This window comes from Rhamphochromis sp. 'chilingali' (assembly GCF_963969265.1).
Source record: "Rhamphochromis sp. 'chilingali' genome assembly, chromosome: 5".
Classification (NCBI taxonomy): Eukaryota; Metazoa; Chordata; class Actinopteri; order Cichliformes; family Cichlidae; genus Rhamphochromis; species Rhamphochromis sp. 'chilingali'.
The window spans coordinates 15,729,715-15,743,084 of NC_137932.1; positions in this window are offsets into that span (position 1 = coordinate 15,729,715).

Sequence of the window (13,370 nt, forward strand, 5' to 3'; positions counted from 1 at the left end):
TTAAAAGAATGGGAAATAGGTGAAGGATTTTCTCGAAATGTGTAAATATAAATGAAAATACAGTATATATAAGAAAACACAGCCTGAACTCTTGTAGGTAGGCTTTCTTTAGGTATTCTTTGGGAATAGTTCTCCAGGCTTCTTGAGGGACATTTCAAAGCTCTTCTTTACCTCTTGTTCTGTCTAGATGTAGCTAGTACATCTAGACAGAGCCAGTAGCTCAGGAGGCATAGCAGGTCTGACCTGCAAACCAGCAAAATTAATAACTGTGACGTTTGTGGTTTTATCCCTAGCATACAAAAAATACAAAATAAACCAAAAATCAAACTAAATGACAAATTTGGAAGTGAACTGGAATTCAGCTTACAGTGAAGGCAAGGCATAAAGCACTCACTGAAGATCATTGCTCTTTGATAGTTAGCAGTCTTGCATATAGGGCATCTGTGTTGACTCAAGATTTAAATCTAAAGGTATTTAATGCTGTGGTTAGGATAGTGCACCAAATTATTATCCAGATATTATAACTTATGTTGTCACACGCAGCTCAAAGAAAAGCGAAATTCAAAGTTATTGGCTCAAAAGTTTAAACTCTCATTAATATATTCAACTTTGAGGTTGTGTTGGTGAGCCACCCTGCTGTTTGCACTAATGAAGAGCCTTCCAGTTGTATTTATAGACTGCTCCTAGAATAATTGAGTCGCTTCCCACAGCTAAATGTTTAATTTACTTTGAATTTGAAGCTGATGATGATTCCATGAACATGTAGAAAAAATTGAAATAGACAGCCCCACACTTTGAGAAATAGTGAAATAATAAAGTCAGTTGAGATGACGAGCTTAGCTTAACATAAAGCCTGATAGCAGTGAGACACAGCAACCTAGGTCTAGTACACAGTGAATAAAAGCTTAATCTGTATCTTTAATTAAATGTTGTCACTGTAAAAGGTTATGTACACTATAAGCTTGGCTAACCCTGGTGGCACAAGCTTTCTTTTTGCCATACAAGCATAAGCAGGGCAATGGTGTTTATTGCTAGAAAGATAATAACCACTGTTTCATTAACACTCAAGTGCAACCTTGCCCTCCAATTATAAACAGCACACTCTTGTTGGAGGACTTGTGAGACTACAGAGCACAGTCTGCTCCAGCTGCTGCCTCCAGGCCTGCTGCAGGTCACCTTAGCTGCCAAGATAACAGACAGGAAAGCTGCTGCACTCTCAAAGCCATCAAAATGCACAGGTTGACAGGGCTGAAACAGCATGTCAACTTTTTACCATCACCACGGCTGCCCACTTAAGCAAAAACTGAGCCACATGTAATAGTCAAAGACCTCGCAGTCAGGCACAGTCTCCAGCAGACAAGAGTTATGTAAGACCAGGACTGTCCTGTCCATACAGTACGAGGCCATATTCCAAAAACAATTCACGTCATCTCCAAGAAGCATCCAAGATGCGTGAAGGGTGCTAGTTAAGCATGGAAGGCGATCGAAGGTTATTAGTTGGGGCTTTCTGAATCTGTTGCCAGGTCTTGTCTTTATCCTGCAGCTTGGGTCTTCTGCATGCACCCGTACACATCAACATGTGCGACTCATGCCCATGCCAAGGGATTAGTCCCCTTCAGGCCCCTGCCCGCACAGCAGGCAGGCAATCGGGGAGCAGCGCCAGGGCCTGCTTACAGAGATTTAGCCACTGCTGTACACTCCCTGCCTCGGTGAAACATACATATGGCTTCCTTTGCCTTCTACAGGACCCAGCGATTGCCCCCTGATCTGCAGCAGAGATAATAACGTGTGTGAACTGTGGTTTTAGCCACGGAGAGATAGTGAAAAATTGGCTTTGATATTAATGCCAGGCGTGTGTCATGTCCTTGCTCTGCAGATCACTAATGACTTGATGTCAAGTGTGTTTACAGTGTTGCACAACAATTGCAGTCTGACTCAGCGTTGCTCATTTAGGCTTCCAACTCCGTTACTGCTGCGATGACTCGTGTGGTTTATTCACTGGTTTGATTCAGTGATTAAATCCACTCTTTAAGGGCATTACAGCTGAATCACTTTACATCATGTGAACATATTTAATTAGGCCTTCAAATCAAGCACCATCAGCACGTGCCAGTTAACCAGTGCATGTTGCATGTCTTTTCTTAAAACTGTCAGAATTGATTTCAGATCATACTCTTTCTGTGGGAAATGGGGATTGTAATGTTTAGGATCAGATTTAACGGGGGAAATTAGGTTTATTCCTATAAAAAAAGTTTTTCTCCCCATAGTCCCAAAGTGTCACATTGGATTCTTTGGGTTTTTTCTCTCTGACATTGTAGGATTTTTACTTCACAGAGTAAAGGGTTTTGGGATGACTGTTGTAATCTGGCACTATATAAATCAAATTAAACTGAAGAAAATATAACAAATTAACTGAATTGAAGTTACCCTAGTCCCATTATGTCAATTAGGCACAGAGATACACAGGAAGTAGTTTTCAGGTTCAAAGTTAACCTCACCACACGTGAGTTAGAAATGTTCCCACTTATCCTGTTATTAAGCCTTCTTTTATTTTGTTACTTTTTCTTAGCACTTTAAAGGCAAAAGCAACTTTACAAAGAACTACATTTTTTGGCCATTACAACATATTTAAATGCTGTATTGTCGGAGTCTCAGCAGGTAAGAACAGTATCTTTTACTTGGTAATGTTAGGTATTGCCATCAAACAAGACTTGCATGATGGAATCAGTTTAGCTGTCTTTATGACTCCTCTCTACTGGTGTCACAGCATTTCAGAAGTTTTAGCATAACTAAACCAGGACTTTTAAGTTTGCATTCCTGTTCCTTTTTACATATTAGAAGGCAAAATTCCCTTTCATTTTCTGTGTTATAATGGTGACACCAGCAGCGAACATTTATCTGCTGTCTCATACATTTCAGACACTGAGGAACTTTTGTTGAGAAGTGATCTGTGCAGAGCTTTGAAAAACTAAGTATACCATTAAATAGCTTGTAGAACCACATCTAGCAATAATAGCTTGAATTAATCATGGCCACGTTGCACCAACATTTCAGTTCATTGAGGTTTGGAGGCATTCGTTTATGCACAGCACTACAGCATTTCAGTCAGGTTGTGGTCTGTGCAGAATTATGGGTCTGGATGGATATCTCCAAATCAATCTTCCTGTTTATTTTGGTCAAAGGTAGTTTTGCAAACCCAGGCTGTGCTGTTCTTTGAAGAGAGCAGATGTTTTCTCCTGGCAACCCTTCTGACCAAGTCATACTTTTTCAGTCTTCTTCCAATTGTATTGTCATGAACAAGCTAACTGAGGTGGTTGTCATATTTGGACTGAAAATTCAGACACAGCACACCGGCAGCAGTTTTACAGTGATTTACAGTCTTATAGCTTGAACGCAACCAGGAACACTGTCAGAGTGGAGAGATGTGGTGAAGGTGAGTTTAGTGAGATCTTGTAATTTTTGTGAACTGTTTCAGTGACCTTACTTGAGCCCTGGAGGAGTAACCGACGGGCAGGCAGAATTCCAAAGCAGCTAGATGAGAAACAGTGACGAGTGGGCAGGCAGGTGAGTAAATGGTAAGCACAGGAATCGACAGAGACTAGCAGCTGCACCACTAGCCACTAGCATGGTGTTCAGCACCATCCAGCTATTATATATCAGAAGGTTAGTGAGATAGCTCAGAACAAGTGTGGGAAGAACATGCCGAGCAAGAGTCTGCCCACATGAGGGCCAACATGGAAACAGCAGCCCACAGTTTGTTTTGTTTTTCATTTCATCGTTTTTATTTTATTTATCAGGAGCAGAAAGTTTTGTTTTCACATACTTCATAAGTTTTCCAGCTATAGGCTAAATAAAATCACATGTACCCTCCCCATTTTTATATATGTATATAAAAAAAGACAATGCCAGTTGTACTATAAAATAAAGCACATAGTGTAAATGGTGGACACCATTTGTAAGCTGATAAGCGAATTCGTGCCTGTGTGATGGATCGTGATAACCAGGTGACACTGAGCCAAAGGAAGAAGCTGGACTCCTTCCATTAATGCACTGCTGGCATTGTAACTAATATTTTACCAATCAACTGAAGCTAGTAGACAGATGGATGGAGAAATATCCCAAGCTTTGAACGTTTTTTTTCCCTCTGAACCTGAATTATTGCCGAGCTCACTTTAGCCACCGGCTGGTTGTGTACAAGCTTGGTGTGCGTGCACACATACAGAGCCAAATTATCTCTGGAGACCTGCTGATTCTACTTTTTGCGAAAGCTTCTCATCCAGCTGCAGGAAAAATAAAATATTCATCATGAGTGTTGAACATTCGGTGGCTGCACCGCAGGTTTATTTGTATGCCTGTTCAGGTGTGAAGAGTAAACAAGCCGGAGACGAGCAACAGAGAGTCTAATCTGTGTATTCTGGAGGCAGCAGTCATCTTGTGTACTGCTCTCTTCATCTTCGAGGACATGAAAACCCACCCTTAGCGCTTTCGACAACAAAAGGCAGCACTGTCAACCCCAGACAGACAACATCAGTGACAAACATTACGATACACTGCCTTAAAATGGGTGCAATGGGGGACAATAGGACCTAACAAAAAGCAAAACGATCAGTTGTGTGTATTTCTTCCCTGGCAAGATAAATTAATTTCATTTTCTTTTGAAAACTATTACATAACACATAATAGGTCAAAGTGGTGTACCGTAGGTGGCTTCTGACTTGAGAGTAAAACCTGCACAGAAACTATTTGTCCTGTTAAATAGCAGTAAAGTGCTAGAAGCCAGATTTATAGTTTCTCCAATAACAACAATAGTTTCTTGCTGTAAAAAATATTATAGAATATGAGCATTAAAGTGTGATACTATTACCTGTTTGTGTTCCATTATACTGTTGTTTTAATGGTCCTATTGTAATCTCTATAAACAGCAAATTGTAAAATGTATCAAAGTAATGTATAGTAAATGGTATGTTTAGAAAAACGCTATTCCTCATGCTGCACCATGTCCCTATTCATGCTTCATTGTAAAGACAATGTTATTTTATTTAACATTCAGCTACCCTGAAGATGAACACTGGCTGTAGGTCATAAATCTCCGTGATCATGTTGCTAGCTGAACCTTTCTATTTGCCACACAGACACCGGAAACCACAACCTACATCTGTACATACAGAACTGTACATAATCCAAACCACTGTTGTTGTTTTTCTTCACATTACTAAATGACGTGGTTATAATTAATGCAACAGGATTTCATGCAGATGAGCTGCAGCAGACTCAGACTTGTGTGTCTGTCCAGTTGTCAGTGGTGTTCCCCAGGGCTCTGTCTTAGGTCTCCTTATATTTATAATTATTATCTTCTACCTCTCATATAGTCATATTTTTAGGAAAGTCACATTTTCATTCTTACACTGATGACCCACAACGTCATCTGTCCACTAAGCTCTACTCTTCCTCCTTGTTCTCTCCACGGTTTGTTTACTTGAACTTGAAATGTGGTTATTTGCTAATTTCCTCAAATTAAATAGTGACAAAAAAGTGTTGGGTTTTTTTGTGGTAAGAACTAAAACTGTTTAGACAAATGTAATGTACGTAAATGGAAGTTTTCGCACTTCCATTTACGTAATATTAGTTGTCTACATCCATTTTTTACAGCTAACAATGTTCAGGGTACATTTTAATTCTACCCTCTCTAGCTTACCAAACAAACATACCCATATACTTCAAATGTTTCAAAATGCGGCTCGTTACCAGAATCCCTTCCACAGGACATAATACTCCTATCCCTCAACACCAGCTTCCTGTAAAATACCACATTAATTTTAAGAATCTGATTCTTGCTTTAAAGTCTCTCCTTAACCTTGCACCCGCTCATTCCCATACTCTGAGATCCTCCTCCTCTATTAATCTCATTATACCGTCTGCTCGTCTGACTACCATGGGCTTTAGAGCTTTTAGCTGAGCTCAGCTTCAGCAAGCCCGTACCCAGGTTAGAACCCAGGACCTTCCTGTTGTGAGGCAACAACAGGAAGGCTAACCACCAAGCCGCCCTGCTCCATTAACAAAGAGTGGTATACAAAATCCCTCTTATTTTAAAATGTTTGCTATTTTGATGCACAGATACAGATGAATAGATGTATATCCTGAGACTTATATGTGATTGGTTATGAGCAGAACAGGTTGTAAGGTGCTTCTGAGTTAAAACTCAGGTCAGGGATCAACTGTAAACATTTAATTTGATGCTGAAATTTAAGGTGTTGCACTAGAATACTTTTAATTCAAGATGTTCATTGTTTGACTACTACTATACTATTACTGTAATACCTTAAATTAATTAAATGTGTCACTTATGGCCTTTATGTTCTTAATGTTATCCATTCTGCAGTTTACATCAAAACAGCTTCATCTTTTCAGTCCCTTCTCAACTTGTTGAAAAAGTTTTATTCTTTTAAGGATCAGGGCTGCATGAAATTGGATCAAGGTATTGCAGTTCTGCAGTTCTGCAGACAGTGGCTAAAGGAAAAAGGTTGGCTAAATCTGAGAGAGACTTAACCTTTTATAATGAGCTGCACATAAATAACGTTATTATTCTTTTCTGTCTGTGGGTAGGCACGCAAAGAGCAACCTTTTCGCCTTGCCAGGAAGAGTGGAGATTACCATTCAGGCTGACCACAGAGGTTATGTCAGACGAAGCAAGCAGCTCATTCATTCTGCGAAGATAGCATCAGAGTTGCAGACACAGGGTATAACAACTATATTAATGCAGGAAGCATTCCTGAAACAGAGGACAAGTGAGGGTGAGTTCATTTACTTCATTCACTTGGAGCTGGAGGTGGAGGGTGCGTGCAATAAAGTCAGTGAGCCAGTAGATTTCCCTGCTGTGTAATTTCATCACCCTGCACACCTCCATATTGGACAAAAAAAGTTATAGGCACTGTGTAGGAGGACAATGTGTAGGAGTTGTTAATGTCAACTTTTTATTATTCATAAGCAGGCACGTGGCACAGAATGTGCTTTTTGATGAAAAAAGCACATTTAAAGGAGCCCTCCATGGCTTTTGGACTTCATGGTATGTTTGCAAACATTTCCAATTTAGTCTATTATACTTATAAGCTTGTTTCACAGACTTGGGTATGGAGAGACTCTGGATATTGGTGGGCTTTAACAAAAGATACGGTTTAATTGTGGGAATTGTAAGATTTGGTTTTTTAAGCTTGAGCTCAAAAAAAGAGGATCAGAGCCAGGATTTGTTGGCCTGCTGCAGCAGTTTGAGTGCTGTAACTTTTCTTGAGTACTACAGTTTCCTTGCACAAACCACTACGTGCCAGTTAAAAGACAGGAAAATTAAATCCATCAGCTCTTTGGTAGCAAGTCTTGAGCCTTAAAGGGAATTTCCTATTTAACCTGCAAGCATTGAACCTTTTCAGAGATGTCTTAATAGCATGTGCATCTCAGATAGAAGCTTTCTTGAGATTAGAATCACATTTTATACTCTTGATATGCTTCATTAGGTGATCAACATGTCAGAAACAAAGGCTGAATTGCAAATCAAGCCAAAAAGGCATCAGGAAACTGTCCTGAAGAGAGCAGAAGGCTCACCATGTGGTGCTTGTGGGAGTGTGATTGATTGCATATCTGTTCATTATTACTGTATGCAGCACGACAGTACAGTCACAATTAGGTGACACATGAATTATTACATAATCCAGAGGCCAGTTTTATAGACTGGTTAAGTGATTATGGACCTAATCTCTATAAACAGCAATCTGCATGCGAATATCCTAAATCTGCAGGCAACAGACATCATGGTGTTTGGTACTGGAAGCTTTCTGGTTTCCCTCTCCTTGTTGTCTGAGAGCGACTAATGAATCGCTTTGATCATCAGATAATCTACATTTTTCACTCGAGTCCCCGTAGATCCGTGGGCAGTCAGGCCTCAGGTCTAGTTTTATTTTTCAGACCACTCAACATTTTCTTTGAGTCACAAAATGCTCACTTATGCTGCGATACAAGGCAAAGCTAGCAGAATGATTGGGACTTTACATTTTACCGAGATCTGCAGGTCACCACTCACAGCGCTGGCATCTAAACTGAGCTGCTTAAAGATAAACTGTTGGCAGTGCTGAGTCACTTCTCTGGATTCGTACTCCTTGGTCTGGCCTCTACTAGTTTTCACATCACCATCATTCACTGCAGATGATTCAACCTTATTACACGGCCCTGTGGCATGCTGGAGAGTTAGGAGAGGCGTCTGCGGTGGTAAACACAGGCAGCTAATCTTCATCATGTTTACAGAACTCGAATTAATCATCAGCAGGGTCTCCTCGCAGATCTAAAGGTGGTGTCAGCCATGTCACATCAGATAAGGCCGCTTCCCTCTGATGTGCTGAGTGGAAAGAGCAGGCCAGCCAGGTTGCATTCTGCTGACTGGCTGGAACCACATGTCAGGCTGAATGCAGTTTTGCTAAGAGGCTGATACCGCCTTCACCCAAGAGCACATTGCCTGATCCTATTGCCTGTAATGCCTTAAGTTACAGACAAGCAACTGGTCAGGTTTGTTTTTCCTCCAGGAAGAGAAGAATGAACTGTTTATACCCAAACCAAGCAAAACAATCTCATGTGATCTGACCTAAATATTGACTCACACACACATGATCATTAAGTCATCCACATATCTATGCCAGGGACTCAGCCAGGATCAGTCCCGGCTATGAATGCACCCCACAAAACACATTGTTTTATCAGAAAGGCAACATAGCAGCTGCAGCATTGTGGACTGTGGATAATCTGGCAGCAAGAGCCATCGTGGATTTGTGCTTGTGAGCTTTCCTGCTGTGTGGATGAGTGTGAAGAGCAGGGTGCATTAGAGGATCACCGCTGTAATGGTGTAATTCAGGATTCCTGTTTAACGGGATGTATGTTTATTTTAAAGAGTGGGTGGGCATGAGTGGTTCCTTTACTGGAGTGACCATTAACACAGGAAGATGCACAGGGATTACCCATGAAGGGAGGAATTAGGAAAGAGATGGAGGGAAAAGGCAAGAGCTTGAAGAGGAATTAAGAAGAGAGTTTAAAAGACAGAGTAAGGGGGGAGGAAATGAAATAAAAGAACTTCTAAGGCAAACACAAACCTTTTACAAGCTAGTTTAAGATTGCAAATATTGTTTAAAACGTATTCTGTGCATTTTTATTTAAAGGAATTATTCAAAATTTGAAAAAAGTTTAAAAAAAATACACCTGTTGACACCTCTAAAGCTCAATAATTAACATAACACATAATACCTCGTTTGTTTAATCTATACATAATCCGAAACGTTACGATCTTAGGAAGTTGTAGGAAATTATACGCTATATTTCATTAATCTGGATAAAGTGTAACCCCATGATCAACCCCACCTACCCTTTTGCAACATCTGTTTTTGAGAAAAAGACTTTTGGAGGATAGAAAACATTCTAGCATTTGACCTTTCGGGAGCATTTCCCCAAGACATCAAGCCAAGGAGAAGAGAGTGCTCATCTACTGGAGCAATTTCTATTAGATGAAAGATGAGAACAGCTCATCTGTGAGAGCACTAATTTCTTAGTATTTTAAACATTTCTCTACACTTTTACTGATGATTAATTCATCAGTACGCCACCCATAAAACATAAAACCTAGATTACAAAAAGCTCATAATGCAGCAGTCTGTAGAAGACCTTGTTTCACTGGTAACTGGTATAGAGGAACCGCAGGCAGGCGCAGCAACTTCTTGTAAGTCAGGAAATTCTTAAGGTGTTCTTAAGGCAGAAGCTAATTTTAACCTTGTAGCATTCATGCAAATTGGAGCACTCGTAGCTTTAAGCTACCTAGCAATGAACACAGCCACTTCACATGTAGGAGCGTGCCTGATTATGTGTGACAACTCAACCCCAGTTGAGTTTTTTCCCTCATGTTTCTCTAGTTGTACTCCTTTCCTATCAGTTCTGTGATTCACTTTATTAAATATATGAATAATGCCACAGGATTAGCGAAAGGTTTCAAAAGAAAATCCACATTGAGTCACACCACCTGCAAAATCTGCCTTGTTTCTGTCCAACTCTAAACTGGGGATGTGATAAGTAGTAACTACCAAACCCGAAGATGACACCCACTCAATACAGTGAAATTGCTCTCCTGGGAAGTGAGCCAAAAAAAAGTTTTCCTTCACACCACTACATATGCACATTTCCTTCCCCTCCTGGCCCAGCTGTGGGTTCATGCTCAGCTCAAAGAGTTTTATATTTTACAGAAATACAGCTGATTATTGTAAGCTCTGTGGAGGTTATACAAATGTGATTAAAGCTTCATAATAGAGGGGAAAAAACAACCTTGTTTAGAAATCTCTAGCTGTTTTTTATCATCCTGGTGTGTGGAAAAATAGTTTTTTGGCCATCAGGGAAATTTTGTGGTTGTTGTTGACCACTGTGAAAAACTGGCAGCAAAGACGAGTGGCAGCTGCTTATATTGCCAAATAGATGATAATTTTAACCTCTCCACAATGTTCAAACAGCGGTGCTAAAATTCCCATAATGTTTAAAAACTGATTTATTTATTTATTTATTTATTTTTTGTAACACTCTGTAGCTGTTGATAGGACATGCTCTGTTTCATTAGAGGATAGCAAATCCTTCACCTGTATTTTTTACAGCCCATTATAACAAAAAAAAAAAAACATTATGAGCCAGCAGCAGTATTGAAACTGACTGCATAATTTCAGATTTCCTTAAAAAATAATTAATTTCTCTCAATAAATGTGTTTTCTGCAATTGCATAATTCCTCTGGAATCCCCCAGAACAATATTTTAACGTTTCACTTTCTTAAATATTGCATTTGAATCACATACATCAATAGTCTCTTGACAGATATATATAGAAAATTACATTTTTATAGTAGTTTAATTTTAATGAAGCGAGACAGAATATGAACCAACAATCCAGAAAAAAATGAGTGAAATAAGTATTTGATTTCGAAGCAAAACAAGCCTTAGTATTTGGTGGAGAAACTCTTGTTGGCAACTAGACATTTCTACAAACTCAGAAGGGATTTTGGCCCATTCATCATTACAGAAACTTTCTAAATCCTTTAGGTTTCTTGGCTGCTGCTTAGCAGCTCGAAGTTTCAGCTCCCTACACAGACTTTCTAGGCCTGAGCTGGATACTGGCTAGGCCACTCCATGACCTCAATGTGCTTCTTCTTTAGCCTCTCCTTGGTTGCCTTGGTGGTATGTTTTGGGATATTGTCATGTTGTAATAACCATCCATGACCCATCTTCAGTGTTCTGGCTGAGGGAAAAAGCTCTCAAGATTTTATAGCCTCATCCATTCTGTCATTCTGTACCCTTAACAGAAAAACTGCCCCAAAGCATAGTGTTTCCACCTCTGTGCTTGACTGTGGGGATGGTGTTCTTTGGGTCAAATTCAGTGTTTCTGTTCTTCCAAATACAGTGGGTTAAGCTGATGCCGTAGAGCTCAATTTTGGCTTCATCTGACCATAGCACTTTCTGACAAACCTTCTCTGAATCATATACTGGCAAACTTACATGTGCTTCCTTCGGGGGAGGGGGGGGGGGGGGGGGGGCTGCAGGTGCCACAAAATTTCAATTCATTACTGTGTGGTGTCTTACCTATGGTGTTCTTGGTGACTGTGGCTCCAACAGCCTTCAGATCATTAACAAGCTCCTCACATGTAGTTCTGGGCTGATCCAACACCTTTCATATTTTTTCCATTACTGAATAATCACACCAACAGTTTTCACCTTCTCACAAAGCTTCTTGCTGATGGTCTTGTAGACCATTCCAACCCCGTGCAGGTCTACAGGCTTGTCCCTGATGTATGCCAAGACTTGACAGCTCTTTGGTCTTTCCCATTGTGGTGGAGAGTTGAATGGAAGAAATCAGATCAGAAAGTAGATCAGCAGTTTCTGAAATACCCAGACCAGTTGGCTTGGCACCACCAACCATGCCACACCCAAAGTCACTTAAATCACCTTTCTTCCCAATTCTGATGCTCACTTTAAGCTGTCTGGACCGTGTCTATGTGCCTAAATGCCCTGAGTTGCCACCATGTGATTGGCTGATTAGAGTTTTTAACAGCTGAACAGATGTACATGATAATGTTTCCTATGGGTGTATTTATGTCACAAGTTCTTACCAAAAAAAAATACAAAATTTTAAATGTCCTGAATCTGGTAATGTCTTTATCTTAGAGTCTTAGAGTATAGGTACAAAGGTGCATAAAATTTTTCCAAATCTTTCAGATGTCTAGTTTTAGCCATGATTGCTGGTTATTTAGAACCCATGCTTAATCTCAAAACCAGTAGAATGTCATCACAATGTCCATTTGGGCTGAGTGACAGTTCCATTTTTAGAGCAGGATATCATGGGATTTTTGTGCCTTATGTTATGTTTGAATATTGTGTGGTTTCATAGAAATTTGTCCCCGTTTCACATTATTACATTGATGTCATTGGCATTAAGTGGTCTGCTTAGTGAAGAGACCAGGAATTCAAAAGGGATTAAATTCATTCATCCTCCGATCCACACAGATGAATGGGTATGCACGACCAAGATGCTTGTTTTTTGAGTGCAGTTTGGTGCCAGTGACTACAGCGTGAAAGGCACAGGGGTGGTCAACCTGGGTATGGGTTCATGATATGACATCAACCGGCAGATTGGAGGTGCATGTTGAGTGGAAAGCAGCTCTCTTAGTGGCCTCCAGAGGGCAGAGCGGCCTCTCTGCCCCTGGGCGATTCTGCCCTGTGCTCTGGGCTTAGCTGCTCGTTACATTAAAACAGGGGCTTCTGTGACAGAGTCAGCATTATGAAAGCTAAGAGGATTAGCTGATGGACATTTCTGGCGTTGCCGGTCAATTATCAAAATGAAAAGGAGTGACTGGGCAAGGCCTGGCATGCTCTATGGCACAGAAGAGCTCCTCTCTCTCTCCTTCTCATCTCCACTCTAGCTCTCCATCTCCCACTCAGCTTCTGTCTGTCACAGGTTACTGAGGTTTAGGCAGGGAGGCGGAGAAATAAATAAAGGCGTCATTGATGCCTTTCTGAACATGACATGGTTATCTGTGTGAGCCACGGATTAAAAAAGAGCATTTAAAATTTAATGTTTCTAAAGTGCAAAACTGTATGTTATGCAACTGTGTAAAAACAGGCCTGCATGTCAGCCAGCCATCCATGCTCCTCCAACCATGTGCATGATCATCCATCCCCACATACACTCCCTCACACTGCGTGCTTCGCTACTGTGTATGTGTGGGCATGTGTGTGACTGTGTAGCCCCCTGTGATTGTTTAGCACGCTATGATAATAGGAGGAGTCTCCACCACTGTGATGTCACGCTGCCAACA